The 21992-nt window shown below is 40.7% G+C and overlaps 1 long non-coding RNA gene across 1 annotated transcript in view; it reads left to right on the forward strand.

Moving 5' to 3' along the window:
- Positions 1-16835, forward strand: part of LOC114486968 (uncharacterized) — a 30742-nt gene extending 13907 nt beyond the window's left edge. Inside the window, exons 7-14 of the long non-coding RNA XR_008618377.1 lie at positions 6718-6967; positions 7519-7618; positions 9242-9461; positions 9981-10043; positions 10525-10623; positions 11716-11739; positions 13170-13451; positions 16290-16835. This is a non-coding gene — a long non-coding RNA (uncharacterized lncRNA). The remainder of the gene's footprint in view (positions 1-6717; positions 6968-7518; positions 7619-9241; positions 9462-9980; positions 10044-10524; positions 10624-11715; positions 11740-13169; positions 13452-16289) is intronic.
- The last annotated feature ends 5157 nt before the right edge of the window (positions 16836-21992 follow it).

Here is a 21992-nt window from a genome sequence, read left to right on the forward strand (position 1 = left end):
TATTAAAGAGTTGCAGCTATGATAAGCAGTCCTTAACTTACACTGTTAAAGTAATTTATTCATTCAACAAATATTTATTAAGCCTCTGCTATCTGCCAGGCACATGGCATATATAACAGCTAGGGAAACACAAGTGAGCCAAGGAAGACCTGTTGTGGTTGATTCTCTTACTGTGTCTTTTCTCAGTCCTGTGCATAACTGAAGTAGGAATAGATACTTGAAATGTAAGACATTTTTCATCCTAGGATAAAATCAGAAGATTAACTAAAGAAAGAACAAAACTCCTATTTCTCTGATGTTTCTATGTTTTTATTTTCATAGAAGGAAGTTATGATTATTACCCCTTTCTAGACATTTCCAGTCAGACATTACATGGTTTGTCCAAAATAAAAACAAGAAATTTTAATATAGATAGCAAACAAAAAGAAATCCAGTAAAGCTGTGATTTTCCTAATGTTAAAATCTGACCACCAATAATTTCCCTTTGGCGCTTCCCTGGTGGCACAGTGGTTGAGAATCCGCCTGCCGATGCAGGGGACACGGCTGGGCCCATGAGCCATGGCCGCTGAGCCTGTGCACCCGGAGCCTGTGCTCCGCAACGGGAGAGGCCACAACAGTGAGAGGCCCGCGTACCACACACACAAAAGAATATTTCCCTTTGGCCTTCAGGAATTGAATTTGTTTAAAGGTTTCTAATTACCTTATAAGAGGCCTTGTCTTTTAAATATATAGACTTAAGTATTTACAGATGAAATAATGTGATGTCTGGCATTTTCTTCAAAATAATCTGGAGGAGAGAAAGTATGTGAGGGTATAGATGAAATAAGATTAGCCAGGAGTTGATAATTATGAAAGTTAGGTGATGCATACCTGGCATTACTTATTTTTTTATATATATAAAAATTTATTTATTTATTTTGGGCTGCTTTTTTTGGCTCTTTGCTGCCGTGCGTGGCTTCCTTTAGTTGCGGCAAGCAGGGGCTACTCTTCGTTGCGGTGCACGGGCTTCCCATTGCTGTGGCTTCTCTTGCTGCGGCTTCTCTTGCTGCGGAGCACGGGCTCTAGGCGCACGGGCTTCTGTAGTTGTGGCACGTGGGCTCAGTAGTTGTGGCGTTGCGGTGCACGGGCTTCCCATTGCTGTGGCTTCTCTTGCTGCGGAGCACGGGCTCTAGGCGCACGGGCTTCTGTAGTTGTGGCACGTGGGCTCAGTAGTTGTGGCTTGCGGCCTCTTGAGCGCAGGCTCAGTAGTTGTGGTGCACGGGCTTAGTTGCTCCATGGCATGTGAGATCTTCCCGGACCAGGGCTTGAACCCGTGTCCCCTGAATTGGCAGGCAGATTCTTAACCACTGCACCACCAGGGAAGCCCTGGCATTACTTATACCATTGATATTTTGTCTACTTTATGTATATCTGGAACTTTCTATAATAAAACTTTTTTTTTTTTTTTTTTTTTTTTTTTTTAATAAAACACTTTTTAAACTATCAAAGGACATATAGAAGAGTCTGATATATCTAATATATGTATATATGGCATATAATATGTAATATATCTAACATAAAATATATAAAATATTACATGACTTTCTTGAGTGCTTAGAATCAGAATGTGAATGACAGATGAATTCAATCCACAGAATAAGAATTCTGCCACAACAGTCCTTCAACAATGTTTTCAACCCTCTGAGTGAAATGCCAGTGTGATTTTATGAGTCAAATCAATGGACTTTATAACTAACAATATTTTGTGTGTAATAGCCTTGAGGGTGATGTTCTTGAAAAAAGTTAGATAAATAGGAGAGAAAAAGAAAAGAAAAACCTATAACGTCTCAGTCGTTTAACTAATTTGGGAGGAAAATAAACAAAAGTGTTTTTAGAGCCAGCTTGAACATTTGATGTTCGTGGAGAAATGGAAACACTCTGTGAATTGAGATTGTAGATACAAGACAAACAATACTACTTATGGGATGGGGAAGCAGGGCTGAGTGGTCAAATGGCTGTGCTGTAAGTGCTCTCACCCAGTGTGCGCACAGGCCGTATGTTTAATACAAGTGCTTATGTCAAGTGATTCCATAAACACAGAGTATATGAAGAACTGGGGCTTATGAGAGTGTCTACACAATAACAAATACCTGGTGGAAAGTTTAAATTGTAATTGATTTTGGTGTTTTGGAACATCTGGACTTGGGGTACTTTGTGGTATTTCTGCTACCGGCGTTTACTGGATGCTTACGCCGCTCCAGGTCCCGCTCTGGGAGCTGGAAAGCCCAGAATCAACGGAAGCAAGTTCTCGCCTTCATGAATCTCATATTCTAATGGAAAGAGTCAGACAGTAAACATAGTAAAAGTTAGAGATGTATGTGTTGAGGAACAAAATAAAGCAGGACGGAGCAGGGAGTACAGGAGTTGCAGGGGAGGACGTTGTTTTTGCAAAGAGAGCTCAGAAAAGGGCTCAGTGGAGAAGAGACCTGTGGGGAAAGGCCTGTGAGCAGGCAGACCTCCGGGGAAAGGATTCCAGGTGGAGAGCAGTGAGTCCAAGGCCCTGAGGTAACAGCATCCCTGAGGTGCTAGACAACACCAAGAGGGCCGTGGGTCTGGATGGGGGGGAGAAGGGGCAAGGGATGGAAGGTGGGCGGGGAGGGGTTCAGACCACGAAACATGTCTGACAGGGTCTCTCTGGCCCCACCGGGATCTAGAGTGGTCAGGGGTGGGTCGAAAATGGTGGAACCCCCTGGCCACCGCCTTAGTCCTTGGCAGGGCCACTGAGAAGAGACTGGAAACCTGAGGTGGACTCTGGTGAACTCAGCAGACGGAGGCTGTCTGGGCAGCCCACTCCCCACAGCTGAGCTCAAAGTCCTTCTGGAATAGGGATCTGAGCAGCTCACATACTTTGAGACGCACGCGGAGCCTAGTTTCAGTAAATAGAATGTCTAGGCCTCCCATGATCATGGAAAAAAAAAAGAAAAAGAAGAAAAGAAGAAAAAATGTCCAGGCAACAGAAATACCTCCAAACTCAGTCCACACTTAGAGCTTTACCCTTCCCTTGGCTGAAGCCTGCTTTAGGCTTGGAAGCCTTCAGGGACGGAGGGGGTCCAAGGCTAGCTGGCTTTTCTCTTCCTGGCTGCCCTCGCCCTCAGTTCCTGAGTCTAGCCTGTGGGAAGAAGGGGTTAGAAGGAAGAAGTTCCCGTCTAGTGTGGAGCAGGGCTCTCTGGGCCCCGTGAACATTCAGCACTGATTGTCTCAGAGGCGGGCAAGGACTAGGTTGAGGAGAGTGAGGTACTCCCCTCTGCACAAAATTTAAAGGGGTGCCCCTAAAATGCAATAATCAAGATAAAAATAATATCTTAGTGGAATTTTTTAGAAAATAGAAATGATTGCGAAAAGCCTATGATCAATGAGCTATCTCATCCTTCACAGCTGATCTAGGATGTGGGAGCAGTGCCATCTGTGGCATTGCTCTGCAGCTTTGAGCTGTTGAGGCAACAGAGAACTGCACCGAACACCACGCTCTCTAACCACGTGCGCTACGTGCAGCTCGCAAATCTGCCTGGCCTGCCATTCAACACCGCTGTGACCAAGTCCTTCCTCACCTTGCCGACCTGGTGTGCCTCTCGCCCTTCCGGATCCAGCTCAAGGGTCCTCTGCTCCGTGAAGCCTTCTTTGACTACTGTTGAGACTGAATGTTTTTGTCCCTCCAAAATTCCTGTGTTGAAATCCTAACTCCCAGGGATGCGGGGTCTTCGGAAGACGATTAGGTCAGGAGAAGAACGGAGCCCTTATGAATGAGATTAGCGCTCCTATAAGAAGAGACATGAGCAAGCTTTCTTCTCTCCCCTCCGCAATATGAGGAAACCAGGACGAAGGCTCTCACCAGAACCCAATCCAAAGCGCCTTGCCTTTCTGGCCTCCAGAACCAGGAGAATATCAATTTCTGCTGTTTAAGCCATCAGTCTGTGGTGTTTTTGTTATTGCAGCTCGAACTGACTAAGACAATGACCCAGCCCCTTTCCCTTTGTCCAGAAGGATTTTTAATCCTTCCACTCCATCATCCCGATATCTCACACGTCCTCTTCACAACCATTTTGCGTCTCGCCAGTAAACCGTGATAGCCTCTAGATCACAAGCACATTTCTTCCACTTCTTCAGGACTCTGCTGCATATCTGGCACACAGTAGATACCTTGACTTTCCTCTCAACAAGGCACTTTGGACATTGTTGCTTCTTCTTTTCAGCTATCTAAGCTAGTCCATTTTACTGATGTACCATAGTTTGTTAAACAGTTACCTAGAGGTGTTTAAGTTTTTCTAATCTTTTGCTGGAAAGATAGCGCTGCAGTGACTATCGTTGTGTTGACATCACTTTGAACATGAATTGAATATTTGATCAACAATTCAGAGACAAGGAAGAATCATATTTGAGATTCTGTTCAAGCTCTATGTTTTGCTGAGACATCATAAACTATTGAATTCTCACTATGTAGCACACTCTAGCATTTTTCTTTCTTCTTTTGCATATGTATGCCTCATAGAACTAATTGTTTAAATCCGAAAATAGCTTTGATAAATACAAACAAGTTGAACGTCCGTGGCATCTTTCTCTTTATCCAATTTTTTGGTGAGGACACGCAGTGAAGCTCAGCATAAAATTAACGAAGAAAGAAAAGAAGAGAAAACACAAAACCATGACTCGGTGACTCCAGGGCATTTCCAGTTGAGCAGCTCTTCTGGGACAGATCAACTACGTGGAGCTTTCTGAGTGTTACTTCGCAGATTTAAGACAATAGAAGCACATGAAAACAATTACGCAGGAAAAAAATCAAGAAAAGTTAAAAGAATTTTTCGGATAACAAAATGCAGCAAAAACACAACTTTAGAAACGTCTTTGAATTTCAAACTAGATTTCTTGAGTTATTTTGGAGTGGCTGCGGGCCAATGGGAAGAATCACACATCTCAGACGCAAATCCCCCTCCAATTCTGTTGCTGGTTTGTAATAGATAGTGTGCGTGTGTGATTTGTATGTGTGTGTTTATAATATACAGTGTTTGAAAAAAAAAAAGTCAGGCCAACCATTTATAAACAAATTTTCCCAAGTTCCAAGAACTTTCTGACAAAATATGTCATCTCAGAATCTCAAAGACCAAGCTAATTAGCTGAAGGCTGACCTCAGAGGTTACTCATTAGGCCAAGTGTTTCCAATGCGCATTGCAAAGTGATGGAAATGGATGTCTGAACACCCAGTGTTCTGCACTCCTCTGGGTGTTCACCCCTTAGCAGGCTCCTCAAAAATGCAACCATAGCAGAGGAAGCCTCTCATTTGAGGGTCACTTACTGACCTTTCTCCAGTCTCAGGCCATGCAAAGTAAAGGGGTCTGATAGACTGTGCGGTTTCACCCGGAAGAAAAATTCTCCCGGAAGCAGCACTTGCTCTCCCGGCCTTCAGGTGAATAAACATGGTCCAGTGAGCTCACACCCCCCTGCTGACCTTGGACCTTCATTGTGAGCCATGGTGGCACATATTAGGGGAGCCCAGGGCACACAGTGCCTCAGCTCAGGCTGAGGATGGGAGCCTCTTTGCAGGTGAGCACACACTCATCAGTCACTTCCTGGCACCCCTGGACTGGGACCCTTTCCCTGGATAGAGACAAAATAGATTCCTACCTTCTTCCTGCTCCCCTTTTAATTTTTTTCTACCTTCACTTTGTTTTTCTGTGACCTCTAACTCCAGCCCTCTCCAGTCTGATACACTGGGCCACATACCAGCTTTGTAATCAAACAGATTAAATCTAACCTGACTCTGCCACCGAAACCCTGAGCAGATTATGGCATTGCTTAGAAAGGTTAGTTCCTATCGCCTCTCCTCCCACCCTAAACCAAAAGAAGCTCATGTTATTGCAAAAAAAAAAAAAAGACCTAAAGCTTACATATTCATAAAGACAGTCCAAAATGACATACGAGGCACTCATATAGAGGTTACCTATAGAGGGGTGTAGGCACTGGGCAATTTGGGGACAAAGATAGGAAGGATACTCTTTATTGCGTATATTTTTGAACTTTTAGTTTTTGAACCATTCAATAAAAATATAATACAAAAATAAATAAGAAATATATCTGCAGAAAAAAATTACTTCTTGCTAATTAAATCTGACTTTACCATAGAGAAAATATTATAATAGGTTTATTTTGTTTAATGTGGGTTAATTTTGACAAATCAGTTTTCCTTTTTACTGAAATGGCCATAAATATGAATTGTATCGTATCTGCATTATGGAATAAAGCAATAAACAAAGAACTATATCCCTTCAATTATCCTTTCTTATTCCATCCAATGTGTAATAAAAATTTCTTGAGTAAACTGTGAACATTTATAAAGCACTTTAATGTTTGCAAAGTCCTTCACACGCTCTATCTAATTGCAATCTTCACAGAAACAGCCAGGCACAATTCTTCACCTCCCAGCTGAGGAAATGAGTTCTGACTTGTTCAAGGCCACAGAGCCAGCCAGTGGCAGAACTGGGATTTGAATCCAGTTCTCCTGGCTCTGAATGGTGCCATAATGTTTCCTCTAATTTCAGGGCAGAATTCATACATGGAAAGTTTAAATTCAGTTTGAGAGACTAGAAAAAGAAAAGAAAAACTTAAATAACTACCCTATGGACAACACCATCATAATTCGAACATGCTGTCTTTTACACTTTATTGTTTCCATTTCTCTACCCTTAGGTCTCCAGTGTGTTGCTCAGGAACGCTTGACACCATCTCAGAATCCAAAGTGGACATATTTATAGTGTGTCCCGACTTTGAAAGGAGTTAAGAGCAGAGAGCTGAAAATAGTTGGTCTGGATGGGGAATGAAAATCAAATGTTCTCTTACTCTGAAGGGCGTGATGAACGAAGATTCATAATGTAAGATGCCATGTAGCACTCTGAGAAAAGATGATGCCTACATTTTTAGCTTAATTTAAGGGAAGATGGTGAGTTGGATTTTTATGTGTATAACATACTATGAAAAAATGTGAAGGAAGGAGAATTTCACTGATGTTGAAATTTGTGGTCTTTTTTTTTTTTTCACTCCCACAAGCAATTCTCTTTTTGGCAGAAACTGGAGAAAGCTTAACATTTATTTATATCGTTTAACTGTTCCATTTTGTCTTGTCATCATCTTTTGGTTGAATACAACTGAGTTTTTAAATGAGAAAGTCTTGTTTAACAATCTAACTGGAGGGATCAAACACACACACACACACACACACACACACACACACACACGAGCTACCATTCCATAGTGTATTTGTTTAAGGATTTTAGAATCAGAAGGCCTTGCTCAAGCTGTGACCTGATAATTTCTCCCTGTGAGACTTTGGGCAACTGACTCAAACTCTCTGAAGACTCATTTCCTACCTTAGAATTATGTGACAATCAAGCAAGATAATGAATTTAAAGCAAAAGTATACTTCTTGAAACATAACACTGGTTTGTTCCTGCATCCATTCAACTAATACTAATCAGGCTGTATCATGTGCAGGCCCTGAACCCAGCACTGGAGATACAGCAGTGAACAAAACAGCAACCCCGGCCCCAGGAATTTTACGTTCTCTGAGGGGAGACAGGAAATAACAAATAAGGTGAAATTTTAGAGTGTCCAGGAATGCTATTGAAAAAAATAATGGGGATAGAAGAGAGACTATTAGGGGTACAATTTTAAGTAAATTGATTAGGGAAGGCTATGCTAAGAAAGAATGGGTTTGCTAAATATTAGTTATTGTTATAATTGTAATGTATTGTTCCACATTCACTTCTCCCATTTGCAAGTCTTTGTGAGTAGACGGATGAATCTGACACTATTAATGGCAAACATAGAAGATAATCATACACTCACATGCTCATCCTGCTTCTCTGCAAATAATTTAATATCCTAGAATTGCTTTATGGCCCCCCTGCCATTAAACACTTGTTTTACATGAAATTTTATCATACGTCTAGTGTCAAGGTTATAATAATGTATGATCAAAACTAGCCTGAACTTGTTAAAATAACTGCATAGAGTAGATCTATATCTTTTAAAAAAAATGTGTTTTATGCAGTGTGGAGTGTCCATTTTGATTTTCCTTGACTTGGCAAAGTCACTTGCTCCCTGTCTGAGGCTCTCTTTGAAGCAATTGTCACATCTGGTGAAAACAGGCCCCTGTACCTGGTGTCAAAACATAGGGAATTGACATTTTATGACTTTGCAGAAAATAGAGTCCTTATCCAGATCCCATTTACTATGATGATCCCACTTAGCTTTTCCCTTTCTTCCTTACTTTCTTATATTTTTCTTTCTACCTTTCCCCTTCTTTGTAACCTTTCTTCTCTCAGATTCCTGCTTTTTCTCCTCTCTTCTTTCTTTTTTTTAGCACTCTTCTCACTGTGAGCTTTTTAAAGACGAGGAGGCAGTTTTCTACCAAGTGAGTTCATCTCAGACTATAATGCAGCCTAGGAATCCCCCCACTTCCTAGGCCCCTTTTACCCTGGGCAGCTTGAGTCATCTGAAAGCTTTGCCCAAATCTCTCATAACAGGGAAAAGCCACACGAGCTGTGTGGCCCCAGGTAACTCAACCTCTGAGTGTCAGTTTCTTCAACAAACACAACTTATACTTTCTGGTTAAAGCTTGTTTTATAAGTTAGAAATAATATTTGAAAAGTGCTTCGCCCCTTGGCACTGCAATGCAACTGCTGAGTGATGTACATGAAAGAAGTTTGAAAGGATTGTGGTCAACTCATTTCGCATTCCCATAAATATATGAAGAATTTTTTTTAAGTGCTTGGCATACTGTAGGCATTAAATAATAAGAATCATTATTACCTTACTTGGCACCATTTTTAGCAGTTTTCTCTTTGAGCCTGGTTCTTCCTTTCTGTCCTATCTGGTGTGTCTGTTCTCCATCTAAGATGGGCTTTATTTTTCTCAGTTTCTTTGCATTCCTGAAGCAGCAGGTCCTTTCTTTCTGAGTCTAAAGACCCTGGCTTAGGCCTGGGCATGTGTCAGCTGAGCATTATCTTTCATAGTGAGGCGTTGGCAGTGCCAGGGCAGGAACGGGGGCTTCTTGACTGTAGGAGTGGGGTCCTTGCCTCACTGCGCCATATGGCCTCTGAGGGCCGCATTTGATTTTCATTTAATTGAAATTCTTGTAGTAGATCGTGACAATAGCATTAGCAGTAAGCAGCTCTTTTAATTGTCAGAATAATCCTTGTCTGTTTTTGTGCAGATGTTGTCTTGCGCCCAGGGCAGCTGTGAGTATGTGAATGCCTCATCAGTGACTGTGGACACCGCCCAAATGGCAATCAGCACAGAAACCTTATAAAATTACCAACAGATTACTGCTTCTGTCTGCCAGCACTTTCAATGCCAGCCAGCCTGGGGGCTTGTTTTGTTTTGGGTTTTTTTGGTTTTGTTTTTTTTTCTACTGGAATACGTTGTGATTTAGAGTGAGTCTTTGTGGACTGAATGAAAATATAGGCTCACACCCAGTTAACAAGCTTTGACAAATCAGAAGGCACATACATGGCATATTGGCAAGAAGGAATAACAACCTAGAAAACTAGGGATCTTCTTCTCCCTTCCCTTCCCTTAGTAATCCAGGACAAACTTAATAAAACTCTGTCTTACCCCTGTCATACGCTATACGTTGTGAGGAATACCAAAGAAGTAAGTGACACTTTCTGTCCTTTAAGGGCAAATATAAGAAAGTTGCATCACAATGACTGTGGTTTGACTCATTTACCAGGATAGAAAAAAATTAAGCTGAAAGTGTCTATTCCCATGTGCTTCTATCTCTTTTGATATCCAGAGGATGTGAGTGACATAATATCTGAGTTGGATACATTTCCCCCAATGCAAAAGTGATCATCTTAGCCTTATTCTTGCTTGGGCTACACACTCTCCCAAGTCCCCCCAACGCCTCCTGCAGCTCTCCCTCAGTGACTTCTCTTTTCTATATTTTATAGGATCTCCGAAGAATCCCTGCTTCTGTGAGGCCACCTAAACCATGACCCCATAAAATGAAAATGGTGAGATGGAAAAACACGTAGAGCATCACGATGCCCCACGGCACCTGGCGGTTGAGTGGAGCTTTGTGCTGCCAAAGGGGTCCAGGCCTGGGCTTCTGTCACGTGATTCCCTGCCCACCTTCTACCCAGAGGGGACTGTTAATTTTTTTAAAATAGGTTTGACACTGCTGCTATCCAAACAGTTATACACTATTTTCTCTACTCTGTTCAATCTTCTTCCTGTGGGTACATTTTTCAATTGTTTCCAAAACATTCAGTCCCCTGTGAAGCATGAGTTTGTAAAGATTTAGATCAGGTTTGTTATCTCTACTGATTTTAACTGAACAATGTGTCCTGATATATTATGTGAATTTGGAGTTAGCAGGTCAAATTTTATTTCAACACTATAGAGTTTGGAAAGAGCCCTAGAAGCCAATAAGAAACCAAGCTTCTCAAGAACCTGGGCAGGTACTTTCACTTCTATTTTCTTATCTGTTACCAGGATACCACTGTGGCCATACAGGTCTGCATCGTACAATTCAAGGAGACCGTTCACATCATGACTGAGCAGCAAGACAGTCTGTCTATAACAGGAGGAGGGGTGAGCAAATTAAATGGTCTTTAAAATCCCTTTGAGCTAAAACTTAATCATCATGACAATGTGGTATTCCAGCTTTTCTCTAGATTTTCATCATGTTTGCTTTTTAAAATATCATTTTTTACCGGTGCTTTTTAACATATGTTTTGGACTAAATTTGGTTTAGAAAATAGTTTTAAGTTTTGTAATATTTTGTGTAAAAACATGAAATAGTAAATATTAAAAAAATTTAATGTGTTAAAACTTTACAAACTCCACAAAAACCAAAATTCTGTAATAAAAATAGCATGCCGCAGAGATCATGTACACAGTGATTTAAACTGAGATTGCTAACAAATTAAATGGATTATTAGATGTCAAATACTGTTGCTTTCCACTGTAATTCAAATGGAATGTTCCTAGGCCTTAAACATCACCATGAACACTGTGCTCTAAAGCAAACCTCCCTATACTAATCATTGGTCTTGGAACCCAACCAAGGGAGTTTAGTTACTGAATTGCTAATAAAACTCCCTTGATGAAATGATTCTCCCCGTTAAGCGGTCCTAACAGTGTTAGAATCCAGCTCTTTTCCTGTAGGTAGTAGTATGTTTATGTCAAATCACTATACTCTACATCCAATCAAAAGGACGCAGGGAAACTTCAAAGTTTATTAATACCATGATGACTAAAATCAAGTAGCTTTGCTTTGTAATTTCCAGCTCAGCAGTATCTTACAGTGCAATGTGCCAGGAAGTCAACAAACTGGAAGCCTAGCCATTCCTGCTATAAATTAAACCTGTTTCCTTATTGTTATAAACAAAATGTTTAATTATCACTCTCCTTTTTCACCATCCTTTCATAGTATTCAAGACTCTTTGGTCTTCTTATTTTTTTCACCTCTAGAAAAGGACATTTTTTTAAAACTTCTGCCATTTTAAGGGCTTGCCTAGAAACCAAACCTGACTTTAAAACTGGGTAGAGAATTCCCCATGATATCTGAGCACTTGCTCTGTACCAGGCACTGTTTGTAATATTGTACTTTTACATATTTTATTACCTCATTTAATCCTCACAACAACCCTAAGAGGTAATTCCATTATTCTCATTTTACAGGTGAGGAACCTGAGGCCCGGAGAGGTTAGTAGGTTACCCAAGGTCACGCCATTAGAATTCAACAGAGCAGAACATGTGCTCTTAACCACTGGTCCCTACTCCTATCCCCAATTTGAGCTCACTTGTTTGGTAGCCAGATTTCTAAACACTGATGATGCATGTAACTTAATTGCCTTCAGAACATTCTCCTGGTAAGCAGTGTTATTGCAAGTCTAAAAGCAGGCTTGTTAACACACTCATCATCAGAGAAAGAAATGATGCTCTAAACGTTCCTAGCCTGGCACCAGCTCCTCCCAGACTGCTCCCACCCTGTTTTTTTTGTTTGAATGTCTGTTTTGCAAACGGTGCCCTTGATATTCCTTTTTCATGTTAAATACATTGAATTTCACTTTAACTCTGAGATATTGTCTCTGCAGCATTTTAAAAGGAACTAAAAACAGAGATTACGTAGAAAATGTTAGACTAGAATTGGTAGTTGAAAAGTAAAAAAAAAAATCGATAAAATTACAAATATAAAAATAATATAGTATTCTGAATTTTTCATAAGATAGGCTAAAAGACTTCCTTAGAAACAATTTTCTACATGTCATTCTCACTCAACCACTACATGGTATAAATGTGTATTTTCAGATAATTGGGCAAAGCTAATAACTTCAAAGCGATAGAAGTCTAAACAAACTGAAACCACAGTTTGAAGGCTAAAACCATATTTGCAATAAGTCTAAATGTTAGTGCTTAAACTGCCCAGGAGTGTCCTTGGCCTTTGAATTGAGATACAGTGCACACCAGTGGCCTCTTTGTGTCACTGGTGACCTTTCCTGGGCCCCCTTGCACCTCATCTCTTGAATGGGTTTCCACTCAAGTGCCATGATGTTCTTGCAAAGGCCACTGGAGATAATGGCTTTTATCACACAGTGAATCTCTTCCCAAGACATATAGTATTCGGGATGAAAAGAATGTTCCTGGCTAATTTATGTTGCTCAGAAAACTGAAACAGATCAAGGAATCACCTTTAAAAATCACCACCACACTGTAATATAATCAGGAACTGGGTAAACTCAACAATAGAAGGAAGTCGAATAGGCTGACCTTTCCCAAGTCGTTTTTAAACTGACATGTGAGTGGAAGTTACTGGTGTGGTTTTGTTGCAGCTTCTGTTTTCCTAAGGAATTTGGAATTTGAGCAGGGAAGTAGTCTTGTTCTTTAGACATAGAACAAGAAAGAATACACCCATAAACAAGAAGTATTATTTATCTCATACTATTGACCTGCACAGTTCTACACAGTGGTAGAGCTTGAGGGGAACAGGGTTTCAAAAGAAGTATTGGAATACACTGAGTTAATAAAGGATCTCTTCTCTCAAGAATTTTTTACAGTTTAACTCAAAATTTTTGCATTTTAAACATGTTTGGAAGTATTTAATTTTCTTGCATCGTCATTTGTCATTTAAAAAGTTACATCTGTAGGGCTTCCCTGCTGGCACAGCGGTGAAGAATCTGCCGGCCAATGCAGGGGACATGGGTTTGAGCCCTGGTCTGGGAAGATCTCACATGCCACGGAGCAACTAAGCCCGTGTGCCACAACTACTGAAGTCCGCTCACCTAGAGCCCGTGTTCCACAGCAAGAGAAGCCACTGCAATGAGAAACACAGTCACCGCAGCAAAGAGTAGCCCCCACTCGCCACAACTAGAGAAAGCGCACGCACAGCAACTAAGACCCAACACAGCCAAAAATAAGTAAGTAAATAAATAATTTGATAATTTTTTAAAAAAAAATAAAAGTTACGTCTGCAGTGTCTACATAAACTGTGATTCCTGGGTTTTCTAACATGGTACCCAAATACTGTGTATGTTGTATACTGTGTTGTCTTTTCATGTAAATATATTATTAACAAATCACCAAAAAGTAGGAGCCATTGTTAAACCATTTGTTTGGTTTTTAGTTTAAAAAATATGGTCACTCTAACCATGCGTCAATGTTCTAAGTGGACTTATCCAATTTACACTCATCAGTCACATAGTAATACCCCCAAATAAAACAGTGGCAATACATTTCTAACAACCAACAGTAGAAGCAGAACCCCATGGTCCGTCATTCCTTGGATTGTACCTTCATCCAGAATCATCCCGTGTTTGAAATCTTTGACTTCAAACCACGAATCAAATTGTCTTCTACTTGTCTAACTTCACCGCCCTTACTCCCATTCTGGGTCCTCTCCACGCTCCTCATTTCTCATTGTCTCCCATTTCTTCTGAATTCCTGTCCAGGATTGCAGGGTCCATCGCTTTTACATCTCTCACACCAGAGTCCTTCCATATTCTCTTGTCCTTCTCCCACACCTGTCTCATCCATCTTCAGTCCTGGATCAGTTCATTATCTGTTTTCTCTGTATCTGAGTCAGCAGAGAAAAATCTCATCACTGTGTTGATGGCAGGATTGCAAGCTCAGATCGTTTTTGACCTGGCTCATCTACTTGTTCTTGCTTGTCTTACTCATTTCCTATGGAAATGCTGCCAAACTTTTTCATTCTCTCTAAGCCTTCCCTCTTACCCTGAAAAATTCATATTCAAGAGATGACCTTGCCTACTCTTTCACATAAAAAATAGAAACCATCAGGATTGACCCCTCTCAATTTCTTCTTACTGCAGCCTACCAATATTTTCAGACCACCTTTTCACTCTTTCAAGCCTTAGCATAAAAGCCACCCTGGATCACTCTCTCTCAGTGCAGGTCGTCATTTCTGTTTTCTGAGCTTCAATCACATTACGAATATAATCACTATCAAAATGATAGATTTTTAGGAATAGATTTTAAATTTCCTGCTCTCCACTAAATATATCTGAAGAAATAAAAATCGTATTTTAAGGAAAGACAAGAAAAATTTAAACATGAAATTTTTTTCTCTGCCCATTTGGACCTCCTCCCTCCCTTCTGGTGTGTGTTGTCCATCTGCATTATGATAAACCAGACCTCCCCAATGGCAGAGATACCTGTTCAGCCATAAAGATCAATTGTTCTTCTTCTGGCACCAGCCATGTCACTCCTTAAAAGGTAACCTTCCTTTCTCAATCCTGTAAGGGGTTACGATGACCCACCAGTTGCCTCAAACATGCAGATGTCTTTGGTGAATTTTATATACAATGCCAATATATCATTTCTCTTAAAGTTAGTGACTGGTGCAGAACAGACTGGGTCAGATGACCTGGGGAGATACTGGGCCTCACCTAATGGAATTCTTAGCTTAAATTCTTATTTGTGTCCTTATTAATGTTACTTGCTATATTGCTTGTATTCTGCCTATTTTACAAGATTATTGTTTCTTACATTACCAAATGTGTGACTGAGCCTCTGATAAAATTAATGATGATTAGGTGACTTGAAATGATTGAGCAAATATATAGTTCTATGAGATCAATGATCATGATAGTAAAACTCGAGATATGGGAAGAGGCAACAAAAGTGAAACATCTCCTGAACCATAACAGACTAGTAAGACAGTCAGTCCAGAGGCTTTTGGCAGCTGTTAACAGGGCCAAGTCCAGTAATAGCACATTGAGTTACCTATCAATGAACTCCTCACCTGACGTGGGAACGAGCATTCCTAGCATCTCATGAAATGCCTCCCAAACCTGGATGAAATTAAGACTGAAAGGGAGGGTATTGTAAAATAATATTGCCCACTATCCAGTTCTATAAAAATCAAGTCATTAGCCACTGCAGATGCTGACCTATAATACACCCTGAAAAGAATTCAGAGTGACAATCAGGATGAGGCACTCTGTGCTCTGGGAAAACTAGCAGAACTGGCCTTCAGACAGCCAGAGATTTTCAGGAGAAAACTTTAAGAACTCAGTTTCTTGCATCTTTCCATACGTAGAAAAGCTCTAAAACCATTAACTAAGATAGCTGTTCCTCACAAAGAGCAGCAACCTTCTACCAAGATGTGATTGATTGCATGTACCCTCCCCAAGTGATAACATTTTTAATGGTTCCTTGTAATCTCTCTGATATGGAAATGTATGCAAGCACATGTGCACTCAAAAAGATTCCTTCTTTCTTCTTTTCATTCCTGTGTGCTTTAGTCAGAAGAACAAATGTTTTAGGAATGAAGGTATAGTGAGAAACTTGAGAAACCATCGATATTACTTGAGATGAGCTGTGGTTGAGGGGAACCCAAAAGAACGACGTGAAGTAGTTCTTTCTTTCCAAGTATAGCCAAATAATGATTAATACATTTATTTAATTCCCTTTAAATGAATCGGGTACCCCTCTTCCATGGGTAAACTGTTGCACTGCCTTTCCCTTGTGTTTCTCAAAAGACTACAATAAAAACATTCTCCTGAGAGGTTTACTTGGTATATTTCACTACTTTTTTTTTTTTTTTTTTTTTTTTTTACTGCTTTTTATGTTAGATGTACACACTTCACATAGTGGTTGAACATATAAGAAAGATATATCTTTATGATGGCTTGATGACACTCTGCTATCCTTACAGGAGATTGCATTTATTCAGAAACTATGAAGCTGTCTATTTGAAATTATCTCTAATAAAGTTTGTTAAAATATCAATACAGGGACTTCCCTGGTGGCGCAGTGGTTAAGAATCCACCTGCCAATGCAGGGGACATGAGTTCGAGCGCTGGTCCGGGAAGATCCCACATGCCGAGGAGCAGCTAATACCTTGTGCCACAACTACTGAGACTGCGCTCTAGAACCCACGAGCCACAACTACTGAAGCCCGTGCGCCTAGAGCCCGTGCTCCGCCACAAGAGAAGCCACTGCAATGAGAAGCCTGTGCACCGCAACGAAGAGTAACCCCCTCTCGCCGCAGCTAGAGAAAGCCTGCACGTGGCAACGAAGACCCAATGCAGCTAAAAATAAATAAATAAATTAATTAAAAAATCATTAAATTAAATTAAATTTAAGAAAAACAATACAACAGATCCATTTGTCAAGCTGCAATCCTTCCCACACCCCAGCCTCTACCCCTGCCTCAGCAAACTTAAAAAATAATGGAACTGTTATAAAGTTCAGTAGATTCCCAATAGGGTAATGCCCTAGGAAGAGAACATAAATAGAATCTGATATATCTGTCTCAAATGGTTTTACTGAATTATGCCCCAGTGATTTTGGAATCTTGATAATAATTTATGTGGCTATACGTCATTAAATGATACAATATTCTATAGTATACAAATAATAGTGCTTCCCATATGACTTTTGTATTTATATCCATTTATAATATATCAAGGCATAACTCCAGGTTATTTGAAGAACATTGCTTGATAAAGAGCAATGAAGACTGGGGAGTTTATGGAAATTCTGATATTACTTCCACCATCTTCCCCTATCACTGCTCTTATCATCCACAAGAAAATAGTTTGTTCATGACCTCAATTTGAAGTCTCTTACTCAGGTATATAGCATGTACAACAGGTATTTTAGTGCTTTAAAGATGGCAAAATTGCTTTGACACTCCTCCCACCAAGAGGTTGTGTCCATGTCCTTCTTTGCTAGAGTCTGGACACACTTTGTGACTATTTTAACCAAAACAGAATAGCAGAAGTGAGCTGTGCCAGTTTCTGGGACCAGGCTGTAGGAGATTGGCAGTTTTCACTTCCTGTCTCTTGGAGCACTGTCTTGGATCTCCACCTCTGGGAGAAGCCAGCTGCCGTGCAAGAAGCCTGACTATCCTGACACAGTCGTGAATGCCAGGAGTACCTGCTAAGTCTCTGCTGGTCCAGCCATCCCAGCCTAGGCACCAAGATAATCGTCAAGGAGCCATTTTAGGCCTCCTAATCCCAGCAAACACACCATGAAGAAAAATGAAGCTCTCATACATATATCCCCAATCTAGCCATCTCGGCAGCTCCCAGCTATTCACGCAACCCAGCTGTGGCCACAAACATCATGTATCAGACACAAGCTGTCCCCACTGTGCTTGCTCTAATCCCTGACCTGCAGAATCATGAGCATCATGGATACGGCCATTATCTTGATTTTGGTGAGAGTTTCACAGGTATGTATGTATTTGTGTGTATCAAATTGTGCCCTTTAAAAATATGCGGTTTATTTTATTTTATTTATTTATTTTTTTCGATACGCGGGCCTCTCACTGTTGTGGCCTCTCCCATTGCACAGGCTCCGGACGCGCAGGCTCAGCGGCCATGGCTCACGGGCCCAGCCGCTCTGCGGCATGTGGGATCTTCCCGGACCGGGGCACGAACCCGTGTCCCCTGCATCGGCAGGCGGACTCTCAACCACTGCGCCACCAGGGAAGCCCATAAAATATGCAGTTTATTGTACCTCAATTTTATAACAATAAAGCTATTAAAAAAGAAAAAATTTAAATTATTGCTGTTCTATACCACTGAGTTTTCAGGTGATTTATGATCTGATGATAGATAACATGAATATGCACCTTCTATATTTTATGTTTATTTTTTTCTGATATTTAGTAAAATTAAAAGTATAAATTTGGGACTTCCCTGGTGGCGCAGTTGTTAAGAATCTGCCCGCAAATGCAGGGGACACGGGTTCGATCCCTGGTCTGGGAAGATCCCACATGCTGCAGAACAACTAAGCCCATGTGCCACAACTACTGAGCCTGCACTCTAGAGCCCGCAAGCCACAACTACTGAGCCCATGTGCCACAACTACTGAAGCTCATGCATCTAGAGCCGATGATCTGCAACAAGAGAAGCCACAACAATGAGAAGCCCACGCACCACAATGAAGAGTAGCCCCCGCTTGCCGCAACTAGAGAAAGCCCATGCACAGCAACAAAGACCCAACGCAGCCAAAAAATAAATAAAATAAAATAAATTTTAAAAAAATTAAAAATAAATAAATAAATTTGACATATACACTTAAAAGATATATCAAATACTGTTTTCTATAATACTCAGTTTGTTTTTATCTAATGTCTGTGTGACCAAGACTGTAACATAATTAAATGTGTCTGACTTAAAAAAATCATATTATGGATTGGTAGTAGTAGTATTGGTATTGTTTTTAAATTGAGTGGTTTTCCCACTAGAACAGATTCTAGGCATGCAGTATATTCACTCCTATGTTCCTAGATCCCGGTCCTTTCTCTAGACCATAGCAGGTGTTCAATAAATATTTACTAAAATAATAAATGAAGTATGAAATAAACACTTAAGTAGAAAACTGTCCTTTTGTTTTAATATCTTCACCTTGGACATCTTAATTAAAACATATTGCAAATAATTTCAGTGCACCAGCAGAGTATCTGAGGTACTCAATATTAAACCAAAAATGCAGCCACTATGGAGTACATAATGACACCAAACATTGATTGAATACTTCCTAAATGCCAGACATTAGACTTGGTGTATTCATTCCTACTATTTGGCATTCTTTTTATTCTCAGTTTTACACACAAGGACACTAAGACTCAGATAAATAATGTACCTAATATTGTAAAAAGTTTGCATGTGGCAAAGCCAGATCCTTTTTTTTTTTTTAAATACATTTATTTATTTTATTTATTTATTTTTGGCTGTTTTAGGTCTTCATTGCTGTGCGTGGGCTTTCTCTAGTTGCGGCAAGTGGGGGCTATGCTTCGCTGCCCTGCACGGGCTTCTCATTGCAGTGGCTTCTCCCGCTGTGGAGCATGGGCTCTAGAACACGGGCTTCAGTAGCTGTGGCTTGCGGGCTCTAGAGCACAGGACCAGTAGTTGTGGTGCACGGACTTTGTTGCTCTGCGGCATGTGAGATCTTCCCGCACCAAGGATCAAACCCATGTCCCCTGCATTGGCAGGCAGATTCCCAACAACTGAACCACCAGAGAAGTCCAAGACAGACCCTTTTGACTCCACAACCTAAGTGCTTAATCACTACTTCATTCTTGTGCTTCATTAGAAAATAACATTATGACCACAAGTCTAACCAACAAGATGAGACCTATAGAAGAACACAAAAGAAAGAAAAGTCAATAATCTTTATTCTGACCATTTCTTTTTTATTGTAGGCCAGATGTGCATGATGGTTACTGCAACTTATGTTATGAAAGATTACTCAATGGTAAAAACCAAATTAAAGATTCTCACGCAAAGAATTTTTAGAGAAATCAACTTCTGGTCAAAAAAAGTCTTCCTTTAACCAAATCTTAAACCTCATTCCATCATTGTTCTCTATAATCTTAGGAAGCATTCAGAAGATATGATAATATTTTCCAAAGACCTCAGGTAGCAAATGAGGGAGATGAAAAATTAAATATAGAGGAGATATTTTGTTTAAAATTTTAATATTAACATTAGCAAGCACACTTTCAGATTTATGCCTGATGTATATATATATTAGATTTATATTAGACTTAATAATAATGAGCATATTTGTATGCTTGCTATTATTAATTTATTATATGTATATAAATTAATATATTGACTACATATGTATTACTTGTAAATATACTTTTGATAACAAAGTTGGTATCCAGGACAGTAAGAAATTAGGGAGGAAGTATGCTTTATGAATAACTAGTTGTAATGAGCCTTCTTGATCTAAATCAAAAAATATCAAAACTTTTAATTTTCTCAATAAATGTTTATTCTGTGTTTTAAGTTATGGCAGAAATGTTTCAAAAGAGCTATTCTTCATTAGCTGTTACTATGACTATATTTTTTACTAACTGTACTAAATACTTCTTTGTCCACTAAACATTCATAAGCATGAAAAATCAGATTGGTTCAAGATGGCAGAGTAGAAGGACGTGCGCTCACTCCCTCTTGTGAGAGCACTGGAATCACAACTAACTGCTGAACAATCATCAAAAGGAAGACACTGGAACTCACGAAAAAAGATACCCCACATCCAAAGACAAAGGAGAAGCTGCAATGAGATGGTAGGAGGAGTGCAATCACCATAAAATCAAATCCCATAACTGCTGGGCGGGTGACTCACAAATTGGAGAACAACTATACCACAGAAGTCCACCCATTGGACTGAAGGTTCTGAGCCCCACATAAGCCTTCCCAACCTGGGGGTCCGGCAACAGGAGGAGGAATTTCCAGAGAATCAGACTGTGAAGGCTAGCAGGATTTGGTTGCAGGATTTGATAGGACTGGGAGAAACAGAGACTCCACTCTGTTGGAGTGAGGGCACACACAAAGTAGTGTGTGCACCAACCCAGGGGGAAGGAGCAGTGACCCCATAAGAGACTGAACCAGACCTACCTGCTAGTGTTGGAAGGTCTCCTGCAGAAGTGGGGTGGGGGGGGAAAGCTGTGGCTCACCACAGGGACAAAGACACTGGCAGCAGAAGTTCTGGGAAATACTCCTTGGCCTGAGCCCTCCTGGAGTCCACCATTAGCCCCACCAAAGAGCTTCTAGGGTTGAGTGCTGGGTCACCTCAGGCCAAACAAGCAACAAGGAGGGAACTCAGCCCCACCCATCAGCAGACAAGCGGATTAAAGTTTTTTTAAAAAATTAATTAATTTACTTATTATTTATTTTTGCCTGTGTTGGGTCTTTGTTGCTGTGCGCAGGCTTTCTTTAGTTGCGGCGAGCAGGGGCTACTCTTTGTTGCAGTGTGTGGGCTTCACATTGCGGTGGCTTCTCTTGTTGCAGAGCAAGGGCTCTAGGTGAGCAGACTCAGTAGTTGTGGCTTGTGGGCTCTAGAGCACAGCCTCAGTAGTTGTGGAGCACAGGCTTAGTTGCTCCATGGCATGTGGGATCAGAGCAGGGATCAAACCCATGTCCCCTGCATTGGCAGGCAGATTCTTAACCTCTGCGCCACCAGGGAAGTCCATGGATTAAAGTTTTACTGAGCTGTGCCCACCAGAGCAACACCCAGCTCTATGCATCACCAGTCCCTCCCATCAGGAAGCTTGCACAAGCCTCTTAGATAGCCTCATCCACCAGAGGGCAGACAGCAGAAGCAAGAAGAACTACAGTCCTGCAGCCTGTGGAATGAAAACCACATTCACAGAAAGATAGACAAGATGAAAAGACAGAGGGCTATGTACCAGATGAAGGAACAAGAAACAGAGTAAATGAGGAAGAAGAATGGACAAGTGACCTGGAAGACAGAATGGTGGAATTCATTGCCACAGAAGAGAATAAAGAAAAAAGAATGAAAAGAAATGAAGACAGCCTAAGAAACCTCTGTGACAACATTAAACACACCAACATTCACATTATAGGGGTCCCAGAAGGAGAAGAGAGAGAGAAAGGGTCTGAGAAAATATTTGAAGAGATTATAGTCGAAAACTCCCTAACATGGGAAAGGAAATAGTCACCCAAGTCCAGGAA

Source organism: Physeter macrocephalus, chromosome 10 (assembly GCF_002837175.3).
Source record: "Physeter macrocephalus isolate SW-GA chromosome 10, ASM283717v5, whole genome shotgun sequence".
Lineage (NCBI taxonomy): Eukaryota > Metazoa > Chordata > Mammalia > Artiodactyla > Physeteridae > Physeter > Physeter macrocephalus.